The 24,901-nt window shown below is 40.4% G+C and overlaps 1 long non-coding RNA gene across 1 annotated transcript; it reads right to left on the bottom strand.

Moving 5' to 3' along the window:
• Positions 1–2,724: 2,724 nt before the first annotated feature.
• Positions 2,725–13,882, bottom strand: LOC127379960 (uncharacterized). Its single transcript, XR_007888395.1, has 2 exons — positions 13,801–13,882; positions 2,725–3,435 (listed from the first exon to the last, which is right to left on the bottom strand). It is a non-coding gene; the product is annotated as an uncharacterized LOC127379960 (long non-coding RNA).
• Between the last annotated feature and the right edge of the window lie 11,019 nt (positions 13,883–24,901).

Here is a 24,901-nt window from a genome sequence, read left to right as displayed (position 1 = left end):
CTTGAGTTTCAAGAAGAATTGAAAATATTCTTTCCTAGTTCTGTACTACACCCACTGATATCATGGACTCATAATACTTGTTAAAAAAAATAATAGCTTCTGTGTCTTCTATTTTTGGCCACTGTGTGAGACAGTGTCCCCTTGGCGTTGCAGATTTCCAGTTCTTGCTCGAAAATGACTGGAAAAACACTTTTACACAAAAAGCGAACAAAAGGGAGATGATTGGTTCAGCTTAACTGCTGCAGTTTGGTAAAGGCTTGGGGGGCAGAGAAGGGTACCGGAGGTTTCTCTGTAAACTGGAAGAGCCATCCTGAAAATTTGTCCAAACCAGCTAAACGGTTTGCAGTTCAAAGTGCACTATTAACATTCCTGTGAAGGGAGGGGGCCTGCATTCATTGCAGCAGAGGTAACTCAAACCTGGTCTGCTTCACTAGAAACGGTGCACACTACAGTGAAGCCTTTCTCTTCCTGAACGCCGCGTGTGAGTCTGAAGAGCTGTCCTAGTGTGGATTTCAGTATATACTTACTTTTCTGACTGGTAGAATGACCCTTCCTGTTGCCCTATGACCTGCTGCTGTGAAAAAAAACCCCACCACCTCCCATTATTTTGCTTATTTGCAAACGTCAGGGAGACGTAGCGTTCCCCATAGACTCTAAGAGCTAGTGCTTGGGGTAGCTCAAGGAATGTGTCTCCTTAGCTCAGCAAACAAGACAGCAGAAAAGAGCTCTCACTTCAAGCTGAGTTGAACTTCTCTCCCTGGAGCTACTTGTCCTATGATACAAAATTGTCAGCACATTCATGTGAGTCTCTTGCTCCGTTTTCAATCAGGTTCCCATAAATTATTTTTTAAAAAAAACCAACATGATCCAGCCCAGTTCCAGCACCACTGTGCTCTTTAAAAGTAAATACGAACACAAATTTGAAGTTTAAATAAATACAATTTTTCATGAAGAACAAGAATCTCATTGTCTAGGTTGGGAAATTTACCCAAAGCTGGGTTTTTGATCCTTAATTGAAAAACTGAGCCTCCAGCGGCCAAAACATACACTGAAATGCTAAAGGCATTGGGGCATTGGCATCTTTAGGAACCTGGCAGAGGTTACTCCAGCCACGGGGTTTTTTTCCTCAAAGCCTGCTTTTGATTTAATTCCATAATAAAGAGCAAATAACTGCAGCATCATAATGATTTGAAATTTATTTCTAGCTAATAGGCCTCTGGTGGACTTATAAATTTGTGATGGAAGCACATATGCAAGGAAGTGGAACATGTCTGACAGCACACCCAACATGACGCTGGTGGATGATAGAAAACATGATTCTAACCACCTCCACTCACAAAATGACTCCAGCACGCCTCTCCCTCCAACCTTTCCATCAAGCCTGATTTTCACTACACTTCTACAGGAAAATACATGGATGATTTCTGTGCCTTTTCACCTGGTAACACCCAGGAAGAGGATCCTGGCTGGCTGGAGACAGCTCTACAGGAGGCTGAGAGGAAGAGAGGGAGCATGGAGGTGAGAGAGGCATTAATAGCCCTCCCAAGAAGCAACCAACATAATGAATAACTATGAAAGACTCTCCTGCCTGGAACAGGAGAGAACTCTCCTGCTTAGAAATACCCAGAAGAAAATCAACACTCTCCCTCTCTCCCAAGAGCACTAATATCTCATTCCCAGACTTGTGGTAATGCCAGTTCAGAGTTCAGATCCGTAACTGTAACTGTTTAAAATGCACATTTTTTACACCTTAATTCAGCTCTTTCTTAGAATGGGCTGTACTTCTCAAAGAGAAATCTAGCATGTGGAGTGTTAATGGACGACTGTATGTCAGCACAAGCGAGAAGTGGGTCAAGCAAATGCAGAGCAGATGAAGTCTGCCTTGGCCCAAAGCATGCCTGGGAGGAATATCATTTAAACTAAGTCTCTCCTGTGCTGTGCACTATTTGCTGGTGCCTCTGAGTCTCCAGCTTCAAGTGTGTGTTTGTTTTTGTCCATTGCATTCCCTGTGCTTCTTCACTTTGGCTATGAAATCATGACCTGAGCCTAGACACAGAGTAGCAGTCTTAATCATATGAATTTTGCACTGTTTCCTGCAATGATTTAAAAAAGCCTCTCAGAGGAAAAGTGATGCATTGTGACCTTCTCCTTCAAACACCAAGGAAGCCAGTTGTGAGGCAAAAGGCTGCTGGAAGCCAGGCTTTCTTCGTATCACTCTGCACGAATCCACCTTTTCCTCAGCTTCCAGTTCTCCTGTTAATCTGAATCAGCAGCTTGCTGTGAAGTGCTTTGTTACTCTTTTGTGAGCAATCCTTAATTTCCTAATTTAGTCTCTCGATGTTTGTGGCACATCTATGAAAAAAATTTGAATGTTTAATTCATTTGTTGCTTAGTTGTTTTGTAAAGCCACATCTATATATGACTTAGCTGCTCCCTGTTAAGAATTGAAATTTGATGTCCCGTTTTATTCGGATGCATGAGTCACAATTTGGTCTTAGGTAGGTCTGAACTGAATGAACATTCTGTATTAATTCTGAATTCATTCAGCTTGTTTGAGTTGGAAGTTTGCTTCTTATGAATACACTCCTATTAGAGTTCCTTAAAATTTATTGCGAATGATCCTGACAACAACTTGTGTTCATATGAATTCTCATGTGAAAGGAACAAAAATGAGCAGCACCACACCCTACACAAATAATTTTATCTGCATAAACACTACTTGCCTCAGGTTTCAGTAATGACACTTTATTACAGTCCAAAAGCTTCTGTTCCCCACTACTGTACAATATTAGATGATGTCAAGATTCTTGCCCCAAAGATGTTAAATTCTCTGACATGTGTCTACCAACCTGTTTTACTGCTTTTAGACCACAGGAACCCTGAGTCTTTATAACCACACTGTTGAAACAAAGAAACTGTCCAAAAAAGTCAGAAACAAAGATCTCTGCCTGTGTTGAATAGTAGAGACATCACACTTATTTACTGGAGAGCTTGTCTTCATAGGACATTGGTTGGAATAACAACAGAATTAAAAATGCCTCTTCAAAGACCATTTCTGAGCCATTATGGCTTAGAGGTCTTTTCTTTCAAGTAATTGTTCTATTTTAGAGGTACATAAATTGTTCTGGGATGCACACGTCTTTCATTTCAGAATGACATCAACTTTAAGATATTTTGGTGCTATGTAATAATTTCTGTCACAGTAGCACACCGATTTTCCTCTGTAAGTGAGACTTCTCTGTTCATATCATTACTCATCTTTAACACCCCAAGCCATTCAGTTTTTCCACTTTCTGTAAAACACCCGTAGTTGCTGATAAGTGAAAATCTTCCTTGAAGAGCTGTCTTGTAGAGTAAAGCATTGGGATTTGGGGCAACAAGGAGACCTAAATAAGGGTCAAATTCTGCAGCCAGTTGTTCATACTCCTTTTGTTTCTGTGGAAGAAATATGTGAGAAATTAATTAAGAGGCTTGGTCCTAGTGACCTAATGATTTTTCCTCATATAAAATACTTGATGCAACCACAGAAGTAGTTTGCTACAATACTATATGCTACCTTCCCATGAAACTCTCCAAGGTCAAAGTGAAAATGGCATGTGGGTGGCATTAGTGTAGTTTCTTGGATGCACTGCACATTTTTCTCACTATTGTTTATTACCTATCTTTCCCAATTTAGCTTGGGTTTTAAAATTACATCACACTGAAGATAATTTCACGGGAAGCATAGACAAAGGCAAGTCATATTCTGTATTTATCCCAGAGCACAGCCGTAAATATTATTTTATTTTCATCAATAGTTTCATTTAAACAGCAGCCAACTGTCATCTCTGTTAATTTTGATACTAACAGTGAATGGCAGATAACTTTTCTCCTCTAGTCAAGGCTTTTACTAGAATCTTTCTATCAATTTCCCCATATTCTGATTGGACTGCAGAACTTGAAACCTTTAACGAGGGTTTACCACAATATCATAAAACCAACAGCATATTAATAATACAACTTTTAAAATAAAGTCCTGAGTTAATACATTTCTGAGACTTACCATATTCTTTACAAATTCATCCAAACTATCTGAGGAATGTGCTGAAATGCATTAAAAGATTGATAGGAATTATAAGACAGGGCTGATCCTCCTCTCAAGATTAAAGATGTAAATTAGTTTGGGTATTTTGAGGTCTAGAATGTTACAGTTGACACTTGTATCGTGGCCATAAGAAGGAATAAGTTATCTTGGCACCTACCAGGAGGGGCTGCATATTTTGCAAGAAAAGACAAAAAGTTTTAATAAAGGTCCTTGGCAGAGAGGTGAGCCTGACCTGGGGTGTAATAACCTCAGGTCAAATTACAGAATGCAGCACAGAGCTCAATCTCAGTCGCTGTCCAAAACTCTTCAGAAAGCAGAGGAAAATATAAACAGAGACCAAGGACCCAAAATACCCCATTAATATCAGCACGTACTCCATCTTTTGTCTGAAGTCAGTATCAGGAACGTGACCTGAATCCCAAGCTCTTTCTATTCCTGGACTCCTCCCATTCCAGGAAAAAGAGGGAAATTAAGTACTTTTAAAGTAGCTTTGACTCCGTTCTCTCAGAGCTCCTGATGTCACATAAAAGTGGTGTGACAATTCTGCATAAGCCATGCCACCCTTTGAAATGCAGTAAAATGCAAAGGAAGGAAAAGGAAAAATAAAAGAATGAGATCTTTGGAATGACAGTAGGTAAGCTGTTGTCCTTAGGTGGGAGCTTTGTGGCTTTTGTTGTTGTTGTGTCACTATCCCACTGTTATTTAAATGGACAATGGATCTTTTTCATATCGAAGATAAAGATTTTTAATGGTCAGGCTTTTCCTGTGAGTATTTGGAACTCGAAAAATTTGTTTTCCTCTTCATCCTGCCAGGCTAGTGAGGAATAAGAATTAGGTGACGAGTACTGCGCATGTATTGGTAAAATAGCTCAAGAATATTAAATGAAAGTCCCGTCTTTTTCCTGAATATTTTGTCTCAGCATGTGAAGCTCAGTCTGTCAGATGCAGGGATATTAGAAGGTGGACTGTCAGACTGAGCATGGCTGCTCAAACACCACCATGCTGTACAGTCAAATTTCTGTGTCAACTCTCCTAGTTAAACGTTTTGCTATCAAGCCACAGCCAAAAGTGAGCCCAATTGTCAATGTTATGCACTGCAAGCACCATAGGTAACCAAATATTTTTGCTAACAGGACGTCAGGGTAATTAAGGCTAATTATCTACAACTACAGAGGTCTGCTATTGGCACAGCCAGCTGCCTCCATGACAACCTGAAATTCATTTGATCTTTCCATGTTTTGAAAGCATGGGTAATTTAGCTCTTCTGGTGCCCAGAGACAGTAGAGTAAAAGCTTTTACAGTTTTCAGTTACATAAAGGCTGTGAATACCTGGTGACTTACATCAGAAATCTTGCAGTTGGAGTCTTGTGGCTCAAAAAACTTCCACAGGTGGTAAAATTATTAGGCTTTCTTATTGTAAGAAATTCTGTGGGTTTCCTGTTATTCTGCAGGACTAGTAATTAACTCTGTTCCACTCAGGAGAGGGATAACAGTGGGTCTTTAGGCTCTAGACCAAGCATTCAGTAGAGACACAAAATTCAACTGGGTGCAGCAACTGGCAACAAAAGAAGGCAAAGCAGTCTCGGTCATCGTGTCTGAAGAGGCCATATCAATGCTTTAAAAAAAAGATGCTGGTTTCAGAACAAGACAGGGAAAAAAAACCTGGAAGGGGTAAAGTTGGGTAGAAAGTGATAGTCCTGTCCTGGCAAAATGACTGGGATTCCCAAAGTATTTCTATGAGAGAGAAAAAAACAAAATATCATCAGATGTGAGAACACAAAAGCATAGTAATCAAGGGCATAAAAAACCCACCAGGAAACAGGAGAATTCAGATCAAATGCCAAGTCCACTCCCTAAGCTTCTGCATGGCAGGCATTTTGACTGCCTCTGTCTCAGTTGCCATGGGTGGAGAGGGCCACAGTATTTTTACAGGATTTGAAATAATTGTGTTCTGATCTTGTACAAGGGATCATTGCAACCAGCTACAAGCACCAGGAATCACATACATAACTGACTGAGGTGCTAAACTTCTGTAGTCCATGCTTCACAAATTCTGCAGAGTTTTTTTGCTGTCATTGGCTGTAAGAATGTGTACAAACCAATAGTGTTATGCTTTTTATTCCTTTCCTTTAAATTGTTGGTATGTGTGGCTTTTTTTACTGGATCAAGACGGAATTTGTGTGGGCAGACTTATTCCAAGGGGGAAAAAAAATCCCACATGTTGTTTCTTTGAAGGAAATGCACCTGTCTCTCCTCAGAGTAAACAGAATGGTTAAAGTCACAGCTTGATGATGGCTTAGAAACAGCACAAAAAGGTCCACCAATGTTTCCTTTGTAAACAGCCCCAGTTAGACTTGTGAGTGGTCCTAAAGGCACATCAGTGCTGAATCACTACGGGGCAGGAGATACCTCCTTTATGTCCTGCACAGAACAGCTAATGCAACCTGATTAGCTCATCTCCAAAATGATAAACATATTGAGCATCACAACTTGGTTTGAAATTATGCCAGCTGTGACAGTTCTTGAGAAAAATTGATATTAAATTGAATTCAGAAGGAAGCAGCAATTTCCCCCCCTGCACTGTATCAGTATTCTGACATGCCTAATCATGTCAGAGATATAAAAATACTGGGTCTTTCAGAATTTGATTCAGTTTCATGCCAGAAGATACTGGAAACATTTTGAAATGTAATTTTTATTTTTTTTTTTTTTTTAAATAATACCACTGAGTAACTGATAGCTAAGTAAGGATAGAAATTACTATGATTGAGAGGAAGAAATTCTCTCGATTGGAGAGAATGATTTCTCACAAGAGGTAGTAGACCCTATTTGATTCCCTGGTCCCCTGTAATTCGTGGCATCTTGTTTGACAAAGGAGTCTGGCATTATCTCCTGGCTTGAAAACAGAACCTGAATCTGTGCTTGCATCTCCTAAATATGGGCTGTTTTTTTTCACTTACTTATTTTGGCAAGAAATTATCTTCTAGAATCTGGGAAACTGTTCATCAAAACTGGTGTAGTTTCAATATGTAGATATTTGTCAAGAAAAAAAATACTTCATTGTCAAATTCATTGCTTCTTCTGTTCCAAGTGTTTCTGAGAGGAGATTTTGGGGGCCTACCTCTTTCCAAGGTCTTTTGTCTGGTATTCCTGAGCTCAATCAAGAGTAACAAGTCTTGTGTTGCTATGAAATCTGGCTACAATATGATGTTCCAATTGACGTAGGCACCTGCTGACAAACTACAGTCCACTTCAGCAAGGTGAAGCATAGTTTCTTCCAGCCAACCTAAAATAAATATCTCAGAGGCATTTTACATGATGGCTGGGCTCCAGCTGTATAGATCTCTATTCATGTCCTTAGATTATCTGTCCTGGTTCATATAATCCTTTCCAGGAGCTACAAATTGAATTCTGCTATTTTAGATCCGGTGCCTTCAGGTTTGCTTCTACACTCTTGAAGGCAGTATGTATCCTTTAATTTAGCTCTTATGAGTTATGCCTTCAGTAATATTGTATCAATCTTATATAGCAATTATGGCTGAGAGATTATCCATCTTCCTCTCCTTGTTCCTTTGATTTAGATGTCCTCATTTGCAAGTACTGTAATCTCCTGCCAGCAGGAGCTTATATGACAGTCTCCAGTAATTCTCCATGAAATACATGTTGTGATAATTTTGTCTTTCAAGGACAAGGAGGAGAATCTCTCTTGTTCAAATCCATGCAACCTTTACAGTTGATATCTATATAATAAGATAGCATTCCAGTTTTGTTCATTAATACATTAACTTACAGTGCCTCTAAAAATAGAGATAATGAAGGTGCAGCTGATTGTTCTGTCATCTGAAGAAAATGTAATGTCAGTTCATAAGCATGAGAAAACCTCCCTTTTAGATCCAAATAATAGAAATGGTCGTCAAGTTTCATCCCATGTTTATTTCATCAAATGTACTTGATTTTAGTTTTATAAGAGGAAATAAAGTATCAATCACTAGAAGCTCAAACTAAATGCATATAGTTCCTGTCTGCTGCTCAGTGCCATTTGTGTGCTGATTGACCTGGGAATGTGGTACATAGCCTCAAGTGAATGTGGTTTTAGCTGCAACTGCAATTTTCAAACTAACCATTTTGTTGTGTGTTAAGTTTTACTAAACTGTGAATCTACCCTCACAAGGAGCAGAATGTCTTGCCCTTTCTGGAGAGAGACAAATTTTTAGAAGTGTATGTCTGCTGGCTTGCTTTAGGTTTGTGTCACGTTATCATATAAAGATTTGACTGCTGTTGTAATCCAAGTGCCCATGCCATAAGGGCACCAAAAGGCATTACTTTCTCTGAGCAGCCTCACCTGGGGCCTCGACCTACCTTTCTGCTGTCAACCGCCCCAGAAGTTCCATTTAAACTCCTAGCCCAAGTGGCTGTCCAGTCCTGTCTGTCCCTCCTTTCTTGTGGGACTTTCTTGAAGGACTTCAGACGAATGCCATAGGTAACTCTTTCCACACCTGCTTCTGGCCTTATGTTGCTATTTTGACTGGGTATGGCTGGAACTGACTCATCACCTTGTCTTGCCTTGCTTTAGGCTGTTGATGGAAATGCTCTGGAACTGTGCCCTGGCTGGTGAGGGTGCCATCACTCTCTCTGCTGGGGTTATCCCTGGCTCTGGGCTTGTTCTCACTTGCAGAGCAGCCCCAGTCTTGCTGATCCCTGAGAGCAAGAGCTCTGACTCTGCTGGAAATGTTTGGTGGTACAGGCAGTAGAGCACACAGCTGGCTGGAGGAGATCTGTCCGTTTTTGGGGTATGTATTTACTAGCTGTGTGTTATGTAGAGAGTTCTTTTATTCATTGTAATGTGGTGTAACACGTCAGCTTGGTCTTTGAGATCGTTTGTGTTCTGAGACTATGCCAACATATGATCTCACCTTGTTAGTGGGAGGGGTTTTTCTTTAATGTACTCCTTGAAAATGGCTCCTGCACAGTTGGTGTAAATTGGGTAGCTCCATCAGAGCTATTTGGGTAGTGCCAACTTGTGCCACTTAAGAATATGACCCGATGTAATTCCTTTTATGCCAAGGCTATCTGTGAAGGAAATTTATCAAAACATCCACAGCAGATCCTGAAGAACAAACTGGAAGGTTTCTATGTTGCCTGGGCACATCTTCAGACTCTGGGTCTCCTTGTCCTGTAGTTCTTTTAATAATTTGTACTCAATCCAGGACAACCATAAGACAATATAAACACGACTATGTGTATTCAAAGTTGCCTTTCCAGCAGTACAAAAGATTGAGAGGGATTGCTCTCTCTCTCAGAGGGAGAACAACTGAAGCTAATTAAATCAGTGCTGACATGGTGCAGAAGAAGTAGACAACAAACAAGCAGGCTCTTCTTTTGCAAATGATGAATCTGTTCCTTAGACATGAGTGATATGGGTCAGAAAAATGTTTACAAGCAGCTATAACTACCACTCTTTTCTGAAAAGACTATGTTCTGCAAGTTGAGGCATACCCTGTCACTGGCTTCTGGCTTTCAATAGACAAATCCCAACTGTTCTTCTCAAGCTTAACTGTTCTTGGCATTTTCTCTGGGGGATTCCTCTGTTGCAGCTACAAGTTTCCACTCTTCCAACAATACACTCTGAATCCTTTTATATCATCCCTGGAATAAATTAGGTCTGTCTGCCAACATGAGTCAGCAGTAAACACCATCCCTGCACAATTTTGTGAGCAGCTGACTGGAGGGTGGCAGGCCACAGCCCCTCTCTATCTGTGCATAGGGTCCCAGAAGCTGCCATGGATTTGATGGTTCAGTTAATTCCCAACTGTATCTGGAGTTTGCTGTTGCTGTTTTTCACTTGCTCTCTGCTTCTGGGTTGAGAAGGGGCCAAAATACCATAAGCAGCAATCCTCGTAGTCTTATTCTCATGAGATTTCCCTTTTTCTTCCCTGATCTCATACAATTCCCCACCCGGTTTTTCCATACCCAAGTAATCCAGATAACTTGTATAAGTACTGACATTTTTTGAGTGCTTATCCAGAATCTCAAGACAATGTTTTTTTACATTCATCTATTATTATATATTATTATATCATATAAGTTTACAGACTTGAGTGCAAAACCCCAAACTGTTATCTGTCATATTAATTTCACTTCAAAAGTGTGTTTCAATTCCCTTATTGTACACTTCAATGTACTTTTATGTTTGAGCTTTCCTAGCAGAACCCTCATGGAAAGTGCATTATTTTTATTGTAGTCTGAATTTTGAACTGTCCACCAGAATCTTTACCTGCATAGCCAAAAGCAATGTGCCTTTTCAGTTTTCCATTCCACTGTGCAGTCTGTAGTGCCTAGTGTCACTAATCACCTATGTAAGCATACATTGAAATGATGTATATTGCATATGATACTCCACAGCACCAGCACCCTACTGATGATATTCCCAAATGTTTTGAAGTCAAGCAGAGGTGAGGGTTTTGTAAGCTGTTCTCAGGCATCTTAAAAAAGAGAAAGAGGGAAATTGACTGTTCAAAGGGTTTATTGCAATTTGCATAGTGAGCTCAAATGAGACAATAGAGTAACATTTCTGACCCCCTTATGAAAACAAGAAGCTGTAGCTTGAAAATGGTGCCTGAAGTTGGAAGCCTTGAAGAAATCAGTGATGCTCAGGCTCTTGTGTCACAGTTCCACAGGCAATTTACTCTGTGGCAAAATCAATTTAAGATGTTCCTCGCCCTTCCCTCCAACACTGGATGTTCTTTTCCACTCCCTGACTATCCTCTCAATTGTTCTGGCACAACTACTTCTGAACTTTCTTGATTACTCCTTTTTAATCTGCTCTTTTTTTTTCTTTTCCTTTTCTTTTTTCTTTTTTCCCCCCCCAATCTGCAACTTTTCCCTAATTTAGTTCCTCTGAATAAAATGATGATCCTGCAGCAGTGGGTGGCTGCATTTGAGGTGTCAGCAGAAGGGCAGAAAGAAAAAAAAAATAAGGTAGAGATGAGGAAGACCCTGGCTTTCCTGCTGACAATGTCTGATGTGACAGTGGTTTCAGGCACTAGAACTTATCTTTGACCTTTTCTAAATCCTATGTGGGAGAGTAGGTGTAATTTTATTTTTCATGTATATAAAGTCACGGCTAAACTTGTATTTCAGGTTTGGACACCTCCTCTCAAGACAAAGAGAGCAGTGAAAAGCAATGCTGCATTGAGCGGAGTTGTTTTGTAGAAGAACATAACCTTCACTAGGAGTACTTTGGAGTTAACTTGGACATGGCCTGATTCTGAAACATAGTAAGTCTAACTCATGTCTGCTGCTAATGGCTCATGGTACTTAATCCTACCCAATCCTGAACCTTGAGTTAAAATGTTAGATGACTACTCTGGAATACAGGCAAAGATAAATGAAGAATTGCTGACAAGAAAATACTTGTACGTTCAACAGTTCTCAGTCAAGTATGTGGCAAAATTCCTCTTGGCTTTGATACTAAAGGAAATAAAATTAGTGCTTTCTGTTGTTTTCTGCTGGGGTTTGGTGGGGTTTTTTTTACAGATTTTTCCTTCATTGACTAAGCTCTTCCAGCTTTTCCTCATCTGACCCAGCCTTCAGAGTCCTGAACTATCTGCCCACACAAAAGAGTTTTCTTTGGGGCTCCAGAGAGCAAGGGAAGTGTTTCCAATTTACTTTGTGGAGAATTGGGTAGGTAATAGTAATTCCTTTAGGATGAAGGTAAATATCTAATACATCAGCCTAGTAGATTGTAGGGCTATGAACCTTTCCTGATGTTAGGATAGGATTTTTACAGAATCAGTAATATTCATTTATTCAAGTTCAACAGAATCCTGTGTACTCTCATAGCAGTGTTTTATAACCATGGTGATCAAAGGATGAGGTGATGCAAAGCATGGTGGAGCAGCAAAGACTGCTCTTTGAGAAGCCAAGAGTCACAGCGAGGTATGCAGGGACACAGACCTCACCAACAAGGGAGATGCCCCACGGTACTCAACAGGCCCAGTGACAGTAACCACTCAGCCAAAAGTACTGATCAAAAAGTCCGTAATGATAAGACAGGTCTGAGATCAAGTCAGATCAGTGGGCTGGGATAAGTGCCAAAATTAGGAAGATGTTAAACCAGGCACAGATGTACCAGCAACACAGATCAGGTGAGTGGCAAGGGCCTGAGCATAACAGGGGCCCCCAAGCAAAGGAGTAGCAGTGCCACAAGGGCAAGCAGCTCTTTCTCCAAAGCTGCTCTTTCACAGCCATCTGAACCTGTGAATAACATGGCTGGGCCATATCAGAGAGCTGGCAGTGGCCCCGGGCAGCAAAGCTCTTTCTGATGGCAGAGTTGCTCTCAGGGACCTAATGGATGGTTTGCTGGGAGCCGTGGCCTTCTTTTATCAAACCAAGTGATGACACGGAGAAAAAGTGTGCAGACTTTCGGGTTCACCAGCTTTTCTGTCCACACACTGCATCTCATCTCACAGCATCTCACTTATTCCTGCTCATGTGACTGAGAATGGAAAAGTGAAATGTTTCCCACAGTCACAGAAGTGAGGGCTAGCAGATTTTTAACTTAAAAGTCCCAGAATTGTTGTTACATTACTTATTGAATAGCATTTCTTTTCCTTAACAATGATTGAGATTATTCCAACATGAAATTATTATTATTATTAAGATGTTATAAAGTCTCACAGCGTTTTGTTTTGGAGCCCCTGTTTTGATGAAGAATCAATAGATTGCTAATCCAGTATAAGCTTTTACATGTTAAAAGAATAAAGAAAATCATTCATCTCTCCCTTTCTCAATTAAAGGGTGTAATCAATGGGGAACATGCCAGTTGCCCAGTTGGAAGATACAACATTCCTGTTTATGATGGCAGGAGAGACATAAAAATCTTCACAATCCTTGGCATACCTTCCCTGTGGGTCTTGGAACCTGGGTCAATGCCATTTCACCCAGAAAACTGCTGTCTGTTTCAATGTGGTAACTATGTACACTACCCAGGGATAATTTTGGAATAAATCCTTACTTCTTTCTCTTAAAAAAAAATATTTAAAAAGTCCTTTAAAAAGAGAGGAAGAATTCTTTTTTGGTCAGATTAAAAAAAATGAAGAAGATGTACTTATTCACAGTGTGAATTCTTTGAAATGCACAGAGTTCTAATTGTTGGAGTGGAAAAATCAACTATTTAAGAAATGTAAAAACCCACTTTTTATTCCAGGTTTGAAACATAGTGGTTCTCTGAGCCAGAACTCACAAATTTTAGCTTTACCTTCTAGGGTTTGGCATCTTGTGTATCCTGGCAATTAGTTTGGCTTCTACAGTAAAATTCTGGGCCTGAGCTTGATTAAGAGAGCATTTATGAATAACATCCTCAGAAAAATTAAGGCCATGGCCAGGACCAGGCCACAGGGGCAGTGAAGTAGGTAGGCTCTATTGCTAAGGTGTTGCATAAAACAGAAGAACCAGGCAGTTCATAACTCTTTACATCAATAGCACTCATCACCCTTCCTTCACAACTTGCTAAGCCCAATCGGAAGTTCCTGACATTTTTGTTTCACTTCTTTCTAAGTACATTTGCCAATTTCAGTGGAAAATACCAGACATGGTGGTCTATTAATTAACACGATGCTATTGAAATGATGGATGAATCATGGTTTTACACAGGGAGAGAAAGACCAAACTATTTAATCTCTCTAAAAAAAATTGGAAATGAAAAATACTCTTACCCACATAGGGCCACATCCTGCAGCCCTTACTCCTACTGATAGGACTGAGAGGAAAGCAGGCCAGCAGACTTTTAAGTATTTGGAGCTTTTCAAACTTTGCTACATCAGAGCTCAGGGAGCCCTTCTCAGGTCCTGTTTAATAATTCACTTGGGTGACTGTTCTCATGCTGTGTTCTGTTCAGCCAGTCCTTCAACCCTCTGGTCAAAGGTGCTCTGGGGGAAGGCAGAATAGATCTTGATAATGCCCTCCTAGCAACATAAAATCCATCTAGAAAGAAATGCTAGCAGTGCCAAAAAATGCCACAGCCTCTTCAACCAAGAGATGAGCTGTGTTGTACTATGTAATACACAAACAGCATCAAACATTAAAGACGCAGTTCGTAGGACATAACTTTTGCCATTTTAATGTGAGAAGTCTTTTCTAGAGTTGTTTTCTAGAGTCTGTCTATGCTCATTGAAGAGTAATGGTCACCCTCAAAAGGTGCTTAGAATACACATCTGGGCTAAGAGGGCTCTGGCGTGCATGTATCTGCTCTTTGATACAAAGACGTGCCTTTAGAACCTGATGACAAGAATCCTACCCTTACTACGAAAGGTAGAATGCAGTGAAAGGTGTCAGAAAGTGTCCCTGTAATGAACTGTATGGACTAGGATTTAAGCAGTTTTTCATCTGCTGTTCCAGCATCCCACAGAAAGGAAAGGAGGTATTTCAGTATGATATTAAGCAGAAGATCATAGAATCATAGAATCAAAGCATGGTAGGAGTTGGAAGGGATCTACGGAGATCATTGAGTTGAACCCTCCTGCCAGCCCAGGATCACCTAGGGCAGGTCACACAGAAACACTTCCAAACAGGTCTTGAAAGTCTTCAGAGAAGGAGACTCCACAGCCTCACTGGGCAGCCTGTCCCAATGCTCCATCACTCTCATAGTAAAGAAGTTTTTCCTCATGTTGATGCTAGATGTCTGTAGGGATCTTGTACCATTTAGCGCACAGGAGGGTTTTTTTCACAGTGGAAGGGACAAAAATATCTTAGTGCCCTTCATGAGGTTTTACAAACTCATGCATGCATGAACCTTGCCTGCCAGAGCTGCTTCCCTTCTTCAGGCGCTTCTTTTTATACTTTGAGAGATGGTTCTCACAATACTAGGGTCAAGTCCCTAGTTACTTCTCTCATTGTCCTGTGACCACTTGCAAGAAGAGGGAGAGGTTATGTTGCTCCAAGGGACACACATATCTCTGTACTTGTCAACAGGGCAAAACTTTCTAGAGGCACATGAAGTTCCTAGCTTTCTAAGAACTGAGACGTGCCTGAGTCCTGATCTTGTGACTTTCTCACTCTCTACTGGCCACCAAAGTGAGGTGACTTTTCTGTACCAGATGGAAGAGTTGACAAGGCCAGGGCAGGAAATATGGGTGGAGCACGTCAGGAAAAAGAGACATTTTAAAGCTTTCTGTAAGACAGACTTACTCAGGGGCACTGTCCACAGCTCATTACTAGATTAGAACTAGAAGTTCATTCCAGAGTGTCATAAAGTCATACTGGACGTCAAGGGGAAAAATGGGTAAATCTTGCTGCAAATCTTTTCTTGGATACAAAGGGGTAACAACATCCCTTCCTTCACTGTGACGTGGCTCTAAGCATCCCATTAGCAATGTTGCAAACATGGAGAAAATTATTCAAACATGAAAACCACATCTCTATGGCTGAAACCAACATTTCCTCACTCTCATCTGCTAATAAATGTTGGCCCTCACCTAATTCATTATATCACTAGCTGTGAAGACATGTGCCAGGAGGAAAGTGTTCTTGGTGGTGTAGTTAAAAGCAAGCCATTCTCTTCAGAGAGCACATGTTCTGCACAGTCACTTGAGACAGCCTTCCAATAAAGTGGTTTTGTTATTTTCTCCTTCCTGTTTGTAAGACTTTTTTGCAAGTGACTTAACAAGCATTCACAAATACTTTCTTCCACTTTAGATGAGGCATCCTAATGAAGCAAATTTTGTTCTAATTGCTGAGCACTTCTCGGTGATTATTCTTGTAATGTCTTTCTTCTCATAACCCCAGACTCCAAGGCCATAGCTCTCCACACTGGGATAACTTGCAATATTCCATACCAAACATGGGAACTTTGCTTTTTTCTCTGGACATGAAAGTCTGAATGCAGTTTTCAAATACACTTGGGGCACTTAGATCCCTGGCAATAAAGTCAGTGTAAGCTACAACAATTTTCTGTGCAGCTTGCAAACTTCACACTGGCTTTGTATACACATGCATGTGTTTATAAACTTAATTTGGGAGATATTTTTTCAGAAAGTTCTATTGTTACAAAGAGCTTCTAGCTTCTTCAGAGCAGAGGTTTGCAATCAAAGACATTAGGCACTTCAGTTGTTGCCACCTATATAAATGAAACTCGTTTGAGTACAACTCTGGTGTCATAAATGAAGTGGAAAATTTGGCCTCTTTACTGGTCACCAAAGTTGTTTCACAGACAAGTTGTTTCTACCAAGATTTCTTTCCAACAAGAGCTGATTATGACCCTACGTCAAAATATAAGTAGCTGATAAGGTGATTCAAAACACACACACAAAGAAGTGTTATAAAAAGAAATGTAGAATTGCCCAGAACTTAGCAGGTTGCAAACGATATTGCTGATGCTAGTTTTATGCTTTATCTTGAAAAAGTTCTGACGGAAAACTGTTTTACATTTTAAATATCAGGGCTTTTCAGTTGAAAGTGCTTTAAGTAGTGCAAAATTCTTTTCAAGAGGTGGTACTGGCTTCTTTGATGCATGGGCAGGGCTTAGTGGAATTAAGAAAGAATGCTACTTCCAGCATGATCCTTTTTTTTGGTTTGTTTGTGGGTGTTTTTTTTTTCCCCCATATAGCTACGTAAATGACTATGTATTTGATTTGCTTCATTCAAAAAACAAAAAAAAAACTTGAAAAAATGAATGCAAAAGGCTCAAATAGAAAAAGCGGTAACATTGATCCCCAAATATACCATTAAAAGACCTTTTGGGAGCTAGTTTTTTTTTCATCCAGGCTTGTGATTTAGGAGTCTGGGTCAATATTGTTAACCTTTGGTATCAGTGGCATGGCACATCCCAAAACATTTGTACACTCATTTCTCATAAACCACTCCCCACCCTTGTTTGTAGTTTGAAGGTTAATAATTATAAAACACTAATATTATCAAAATTCCATTTAGAAATAAAGGCAGATTAATAAATCATAACTCATTATTATTTAAACTTTTAGAGCCATCTATAGAATACTTCTTTTTGTTTTCAGTTAAAGTGACATCCACAAAAGTCAGATGTGTCACTTGTATGCTTGGAGTCACATTTTAACTTCCCTGAATGTGATTGTCCTCCCTTTTACAGCATCTGTGATATCATATACATTTTTCTTGTCCCTTGATATTTAGTTCTTCTCGAAAGTGAAGAAATACTTTCTTTTTCACTCATTTTCCAAAGCTGGAAACTATCTGATATCTTTAATGAGGCAAAACTGATTAGAGATGACCACAGAGAGATTATAGAAGACCACATGTCATCTAAATGGCTTTGTACTGCTTTCTACATTATTTATTCCATGTGTCCTCAGGTTGCCCAGCTCAGTTGTCTAAAAGCTAAACAATACCCTCTCTTCCTCTGAGGGGGAAGAAAAAAAAAATAAATCCCAAGTATTTAACATGTACTTGTTTAAAAACAGAGCAAATCATTTGGATTATTTGAATAGCCCTAATCATGCTGCTTCAGTGTCAGAACTTTTGGGTTGTCTTTCATGGGGTGCACCCATTGCTTTAGTGTCCCAAACTGTCAGCCTGTAGGCTCATGCCAAACCATAAATAATGTGGAACATTGCTTTTTATATTGAATTTATATTTCTTTGTTTGCAGAGGAACTTTTGTTCCCCAGCTTCAAGCAGAGTTTGAAGCTGCTTCCATCCTTACAGCATGCTGTTTCTCCTCTAGAAGGTAGCACTACAGAAAAGAAGATGTCCTAATACTGTTAATCTGAGGGCTTTTTTTCAGAACCAAAAGCTGATTTTCATTAGAGCAAAGTGTCTTTTAAATAATGGGAGCTAGGGTGGGGTTGGGGAGGCAAAAAGAGATTTTGCTTTCTTCAAGACCTCTCTAATTTACGACGTGTTTTAAAGTGTCCTCAGCATACGGTTGAGTCTAGGCTACAGGTAACATGGGACTGGAAAACTGTACAAATAAAACTGAAATCTTTCTTTCTCTTTTTCTTATATATTTGGGTGTTGTTGTTGTTCTGTTTTTTTTCACTCTCAGCTGGTTACATTATAGGTCACTCGGGATGGAGGGAAGAGGATGGAACTAGAGCATTAATCTGGGATCTGAAACCAAGTTTAACTTTTTTTTCCATGAACTTCTGGTAAGTCCTGGGTTGAGGCCTGTGATCCTAATTTCTCGGACGTACATAAGTAACTAAATACTCTTGAAAACCACAGAAACTGTGGATACTTTACTAGGATTTTGATCTTTGAGAGTCTTCAGCTCTTCACCTGAAAACGAGAAATAAAATTACTTTCCTACCTTACAGAGTAGAAAACATGGCTTGTCAAAAACATGTGGTAAAGAGCTTAGAACCTGCAATTATGCAGAAATAGGGGTGGAGGATCCTATACATGCACCTACATGAGGCATATATGTGTACAGGTTAATTTATTTTTAGATGGGAAACCCAGAGGAATCGAAACACTGCTTGACTGATCACCATGGCAGCCACCTCAGAGGACTCAGAGAAACTTAGATGAGCCTTATACAGGGGAGTAACTTTCATAACGTGAATCTTAGGTGAAAGTGAAATCCACTATCTGCAGAGTAGAATCAGCAGTGCTTCTGTGGATAACTCTATATTTTTGATTCAAAGTTTCTGTGATAGGATATAATGTTTGTGATAGGATATATATGTCTGTGATGGAAATAATTTTTCTGTGAACATACCATCTATCCATCCATCCTTCCCAAGAGTTTTTGAACTCACTAGTCCATTTCAAATCAGTTTCGCAGCTGGGTAGAAGTGAAGACAAGTGCCTGTGAATTTCCATGAAAGGGGATAGCTGAGTAGAGGAAGAAGATTCAGATTAGCATGCTTGCTGAGGAAAATGAAATTATAACTTAGTTCCTTACCCAACTGGAAAAGTAGCAACCAGCTGAGCAGGCAGCACATACATTGCCCTAAACCAGCTGGAATCACTGCTCCAGCCGACTTCTAAGGTGTATGGAGACGTTGTGGATGTGCTAGAGGTGGTGGGAATGGGCAGTATGGGAACAAAGGACAGGGCATCCAGGGAACCAGGCATCCAGAGATGTTCTGCTCACTTTTTTTGGCATTGTTTTCTCCTGTGTTGCTGCTATCAAAAACTCTTCCCTGTGAGGGCAAAGAGAGAGAAAAGCATAACAGGTGCTAGCCTAGAACTTATAAAGCAGGGAAGCAGAGCCAATACTGGCACCTGTGGCAATGAAGGTCTTGGACAGAAGGAAAACAGCTGCCCTCCAAGCATGTGAGTTAGAGGTCTGGTTTTGTGGGAATGGGAGAGAGGATAAAGTTGCAAACCTCCTATTTAGTTTGTGGGACTTAAAGCACTGCTGTGTGTTTGGGGCCCACTAAAAAGCAGCCAATATTATCTATATGCTCTACTTTTTTCCTCAAGGGTGAAGTAAGGACAGGCTTTTCAGTCAGACCTCACCGTATTTCCCAGCTTTTATGGGTTTCAGTCAGACCCTTATAGTTTAGTGGAGGGTATTTTTTTTTTTTTCTGTGGTCTGACTACTTAAAGAATATACCCTAATGTACCATTGTAATGTCAATTGGTTTGCCTGTTAGCCTGATGCTATAAATCCCTTGTTTTTGCCTTCCAAATGCAAGGGATTGCATTAGGCAGCATGCAAGAGTCACCCCCTCAGTCTCATTTGTAGCCTTAGGGAGGGTGGGAAGGACAAAAAAAAAAAAAAGCTATTGTGCAAAGAAATTAGATTCTCAGTGAAATGTGGTGATGCATGTCACATTGTTGGAGGGGAGCAATGGGACCAGTGGTCTGAAGCACATCTTTGGATCCACTTGCAGGCGCCTTTTGCACGCTTTGTTCACCCAGGAGGCTGCAGTGGCAGCCTCTGCACCGGAGGCTCCCAGCTCCGTGGGGCAGTTCGGCCAGGATATCTTTGAATAATTCATGCTTCGTTCCAGCTGTTCATCCAGCTCTGTGAATGGCATCAGCCAGGTCCTCAGCTGGGGCTCGCTCCTCTCTGGTGACAGCACCGGCCTGTTGATGCAGATGTTCTTTGGAGGCAGGAAGGACACACCTCTGCAGCACTGGGACTCAAAGCGTGTGTAGCTCTAGCTGCTTCCATGGCTTTATGCAGATATGCACAAGCTGAGGATCTGAACCAGAAACACCACCTTTCCTACCTCATTCCCATCCCAGGGTCACACACAAAACAACTTTTTAATTATTATTACTTTATTTTTTAAAATTATTTTTGGAAGAAGCACTTCTCAGGATCCCCTTTCTTCACAAAACTAAACAATCCTTTTTTCATTATACTTCATTATATTTCAATATATATTATATTTCTCTGTGGGAACTGCAAGGGAAAAAGCTCCGCCAAATATATTCTGCTTTTTCTTTTTTTTCTTTTTTAACATATGTTGTCTTGAATCAGGGAGAGGTGTCCTATGCCCAAACGTGATTAAAAACCATATAAGTCAGTTTGAGCTCTGTGTGTGTTATAAAAGCAGCTGTGAGTCAACGGCAGTTTTACAATCTTAGTTTTGTGTGGTCCATGTTTGGAGAGTATTAGGCATAAAGTTGTCATACTGAAGCTCTAATGGGTGCACTCACTAGGTGTGATTTACATGACTTTTTGCCTTGTGAAAATGAAGTAATGTAGTGTATCAGGGTTTCCCTACAAATGAAGCGACTACATTTTGCCATCTTTCTTCCAAAGGTGCCCTGAGTGGGGAACAGAGAAGCATAAGAGAACGTAAAATGGGAGGTGGGAGAGAGAGATGATTAGATTCCAACTGTTGATGAACATTTACTGTACTTTTTCTAAAGCCTTTAATGAATTTCATTTGCTGAAGCCCAGTGCTATGTCTGGAGGCAAACAGCACATCTTTTACTTGCCAGTTCTATTTATATGCCTGTGAAGTAGATCATTGTAATGAATACAGATGGGCAATAACTACAAAGTTATTGCATAATTTTTCAAAATTTTATGATTGCTTTTCCTATTTCCTCTTAGAATAATGGCTCCACTGTACAGTCTGCAGACCATTCACTATATCTTTCGCACATTTTACCACTTCAGCAGATTTTAATTTATTTGAGACACACTAGAAGTGGTAGGTAAACAATCTACAGAAAGAATCCGATTTATAAGACAAGGAAGACTTGAACCAGTATTAAGTTGGTTTGGAGATCACTTGGTGAATGGAAGCATATATGATTTTTCATCTTTCTGGCTTGGCAGCAAAGGGCAGTGAGTGCGTGTGTGGGGAGGAAGTCAACTGAAAGCCACCCACCACCAGCTTTACAGAGTATAGAACAGGTTTGTAATAGGATGTCTAGTCAGATGGAAAGTGTGTTTGTACAATTTGCAGGTTTAAACCTGCCTCAGGAATAGTTTCAGACCTGCTGCAAGAAACGCAGTTCTCTTTCACAGGGATGAAGCAGGCTTGGCTTTCCCATCCTGGTGCCAGCTGGAGTAGTCTTGACCAGTGGCTGTCATTCTGCTTCCTCCTCCCTCAAATCCAATCCATTCTACTTTCACTTCTGAAAAAAATGAAATGGAGCACTTTTTCCTGAGCTGTGATTGCAAGTAAACTGGCTTTTTAGAGTACGATCCAGCTCCCATTTCAGTAAATGGAAGTCTTTGAGTTGATAAAATGAGTACTGGATGTGACCCTAAAACAACTGGGTTTAAATCCTGGCCACACTGAAGGTGATGGCAAAGAGAAATTGGAATTTCATCTTGGTGTCTGTGCATCATCTGCTGTATTGGCAAAGACTATCACAAAGTCTGCTTTGAAGGCACAGTTAAGTGCTCTTGAGCCATATGCAGTTTCTCTCAGTCTCCCTTCTGAAACCAGTCCCACCTCAAGTCTGCAATCCTCAGGACCACCAAAAATGAACTATATTAATGCCAGTCAAGCTGGTTTTTGATCCCTCTTTTGGGATTGGCTTATGATTACAGAATTGATTCCCAAAACCAAAGAACTTTGACCTAAATATTCATAAATGTATTGCATTTTGGGTGCCCAGCTAGAAATCTGTCAGAGACACTTGATTTTCAGAAGGGTCCCTGCATCAAAAAAATCTTGGTTTCCCAAATTGCTTCATGGTGTATAATAAAAAATGTGGATACTTCAGTAATTTTTGGCAACTGAAACTTTCTCTCATTTATCAAATTTTCACAGCACCCAACACCAATGAATGCTTACATCATAGAACAGTATTTTGGGGTTGAATTCCCATTCTTCTTTCTTTGGTTGATCTTTTAAATAAAACCACCAGGAACAAAAAGTGATTATAGTGGCAGAAGTCATTTTGTAAGCTGGATTTGTCAGCACAGAGAACACTATATCCTCACCCAGTAATAATAGAATTTTGTCATTGCTGTCTGTTTTTTATTCAAACGTGGTATACAAAACACCATTTCTTGGTTTGTTTTTATTTTGGGTTTTGTTTTTTTTTGGTTGTTGTTTTTTTCATAATTTTGTGGTATTTCATTTACTATCTAATATTATAATAAATTTGACCCTTGCTAACCACTCTGAATGGACTATCTGTTGTGTTTTGTTTGCCTTTCCCTGAGGCATAAGGACCCTGACTTTACTAGATGAATTGTCTCAAGAAACCACAAACACATACTTAGTATTGTGCCAGCAACTTCATAGTGCTATTGTGAACAGAGCTAAAATGGATTTCTAACATTGTTTTTTGGGGATTTTTTTTTGGGAGGTGGAGGTGTTTGTGGTTTGTTGTTTTTTTTTTTTCATTCTGATAAAAAATTTAAAATCGGAGGCTGGCAGTTTCACGATCTCTCAGCAGCCTCCTGTCCTCCGACTGGAATCTTTCAGCCTTTGGCCTGAATCATCAGAGAGCAGAGCGAAGTAAACCCATCTAACCTTCAACCCTACTTTATATACTGAAACCTGTATCATCAGTATTTCTAAATTCCCCTTTCACGTGCAGACAACTGTTTCCTTCGTGTGAGGTCATAAGCATTTCAGGTTCCCTATCTCCTCTTGCTTTTCCCTCCTTCTATATTTTTTTAATACTTCGACATAGTCGGTTCTTCCACCATATGGAACCACTTCTACCTCCTTATCCCCTGTACACACTTTCCCACTCAATATGATGACATGTGACCACTCAACTCATAAACAGGAGTTAGGGAAACAGAGGTTAAACCACGGGCACCAAAAGTGGTTTTGAGAATGCAAATGTGGAAAAAGTGGGATAATCCACAAGTGTGTGGTTTGTTACCATCTACCTCATGCTCTGAATGTATAAGCACATTCACCCAGAGTTTACAATTGGAGGGATGCAATGTTTTTTTTTCCTGGTAAAATACTGTGCATTTTGGCTTGAAAAGCATCTCTGCTTCCCTTCCCGTGGTGAGATTACAGGTGCTGCACACTGCTATTATGGTTGGTCTTTTTCACTAAAGATCCCACACAAGCCAGGATACTAAACGTACAACTCGGCTTGATCCTGATGGATTGCATATAATCCCACATCAGTCTTCTTCCTCTGGCAGCCCCACCTAGTGGCTCGCTACATCTGTAATCTGCTGTATCACCTATCTACATAAATATGGGAATGAGAAATGGATAAATAAAGGTATATGTATGAGTAGAAAGACACACAAGCAAATCATAGAATCATAGAATCAAATCAAATGCACACCTTCATTGGCATGCGTACAGTACAGGGCAGACTTCAAAAGGCATTTAGCGCCACTTGGGCTTGGAGCTGATATGTACAACCAGCCAGGGGATGGCATTTTCCATCTCCCTTATAAACTACGCTACCTCAGCTATCACCTTCTCTACCACTGCAGAACAAGTTTGCTTTTGGTGCACAGCAGCTGCCAGTCACCTAATTATGCCCAAATAATGTTAAACACCTTTTGAAATCTGCCCAGTACTGTAAACATCCACCCCAAAGATGGACACCCAAAGCTGAAAGCTTCTCTCTTAAATGTACTTATTCTTTTATTATTTCATTAATTTAGAGTTTCTGTTGAGAACAGGCTTAAGATGATTAAGTGAAGGAAGAAGACGGACTGAGACAGTGGGAGAATATAGGAACTAGTGGGGTATCAGATGAAAGGACTCAAAAACAGATAATGAAGCATAGATCTTATGAAAAGCTGTTGAAACAGGCTCACTACCCAAGTCCTGCTTTTGGGGAGTGATGCTTGACAACTCTTTCCAAAGAGTTAATTTTCAGCTTCAGACTTCAGCTCCTTCGGCTGGGACTCACTGGTGAACAGAGGTGGTCCTGGGAGCATCTCTCAGCATCAGCCCTCAGTGCCTTGGCTTCTAGCATTCCACAACTATTTTAGCTGGGACACTTCACCACGGACACTTATTTGGAAGGAGGGGTTAACTGGAAACAGGAGGGAAGAGGCTGTGTGAGGCACCCGAAACGCATAGAGCCATTTCAAAGAAACACTAGACCTAAAAATTGTCAGAAGCACAGAGCTGGCTTCAATGCCTGACTTGTTTGTGAAAATGGGCACCAGAGGTGTCAGCAACAGACTGGAATCAGGGCTGTAGTTAGTTTCAGAGGCTATAGAGCTGCTCCAGGGTCTGGGGGACATGCGGCACGAGGCCTTGTCAGAGCCACAATCCAGGGACTCGCTCCTCTCACCAGCCATGCTCCCGTTGTGTGGGAGACACCCTGCACAGATTCTGGACCTGCTGTTCAAACTTTCACGTGCTTTCGTCATATTCCATGAGTTAACTGTGTCTTTTCACAATACAAAGGTCTCATGAAGCAAGGAGCTGGTGAGCTGAAACGTGTAGGTTTGAGGCGCAGGTCTGCTGCTGACAGACTT

The sequence above is a fragment of the Apus apus genome, chromosome 1 (genome assembly GCF_020740795.1).
Source record: "Apus apus isolate bApuApu2 chromosome 1, bApuApu2.pri.cur, whole genome shotgun sequence".
Taxonomy (NCBI): domain Eukaryota; kingdom Metazoa; phylum Chordata; class Aves; order Apodiformes; family Apodidae; genus Apus; species Apus apus.
The sequence above is the reverse complement of the archived record's forward strand: the minus strand, read 5'-3'. Positions and strand labels throughout refer to the sequence as shown.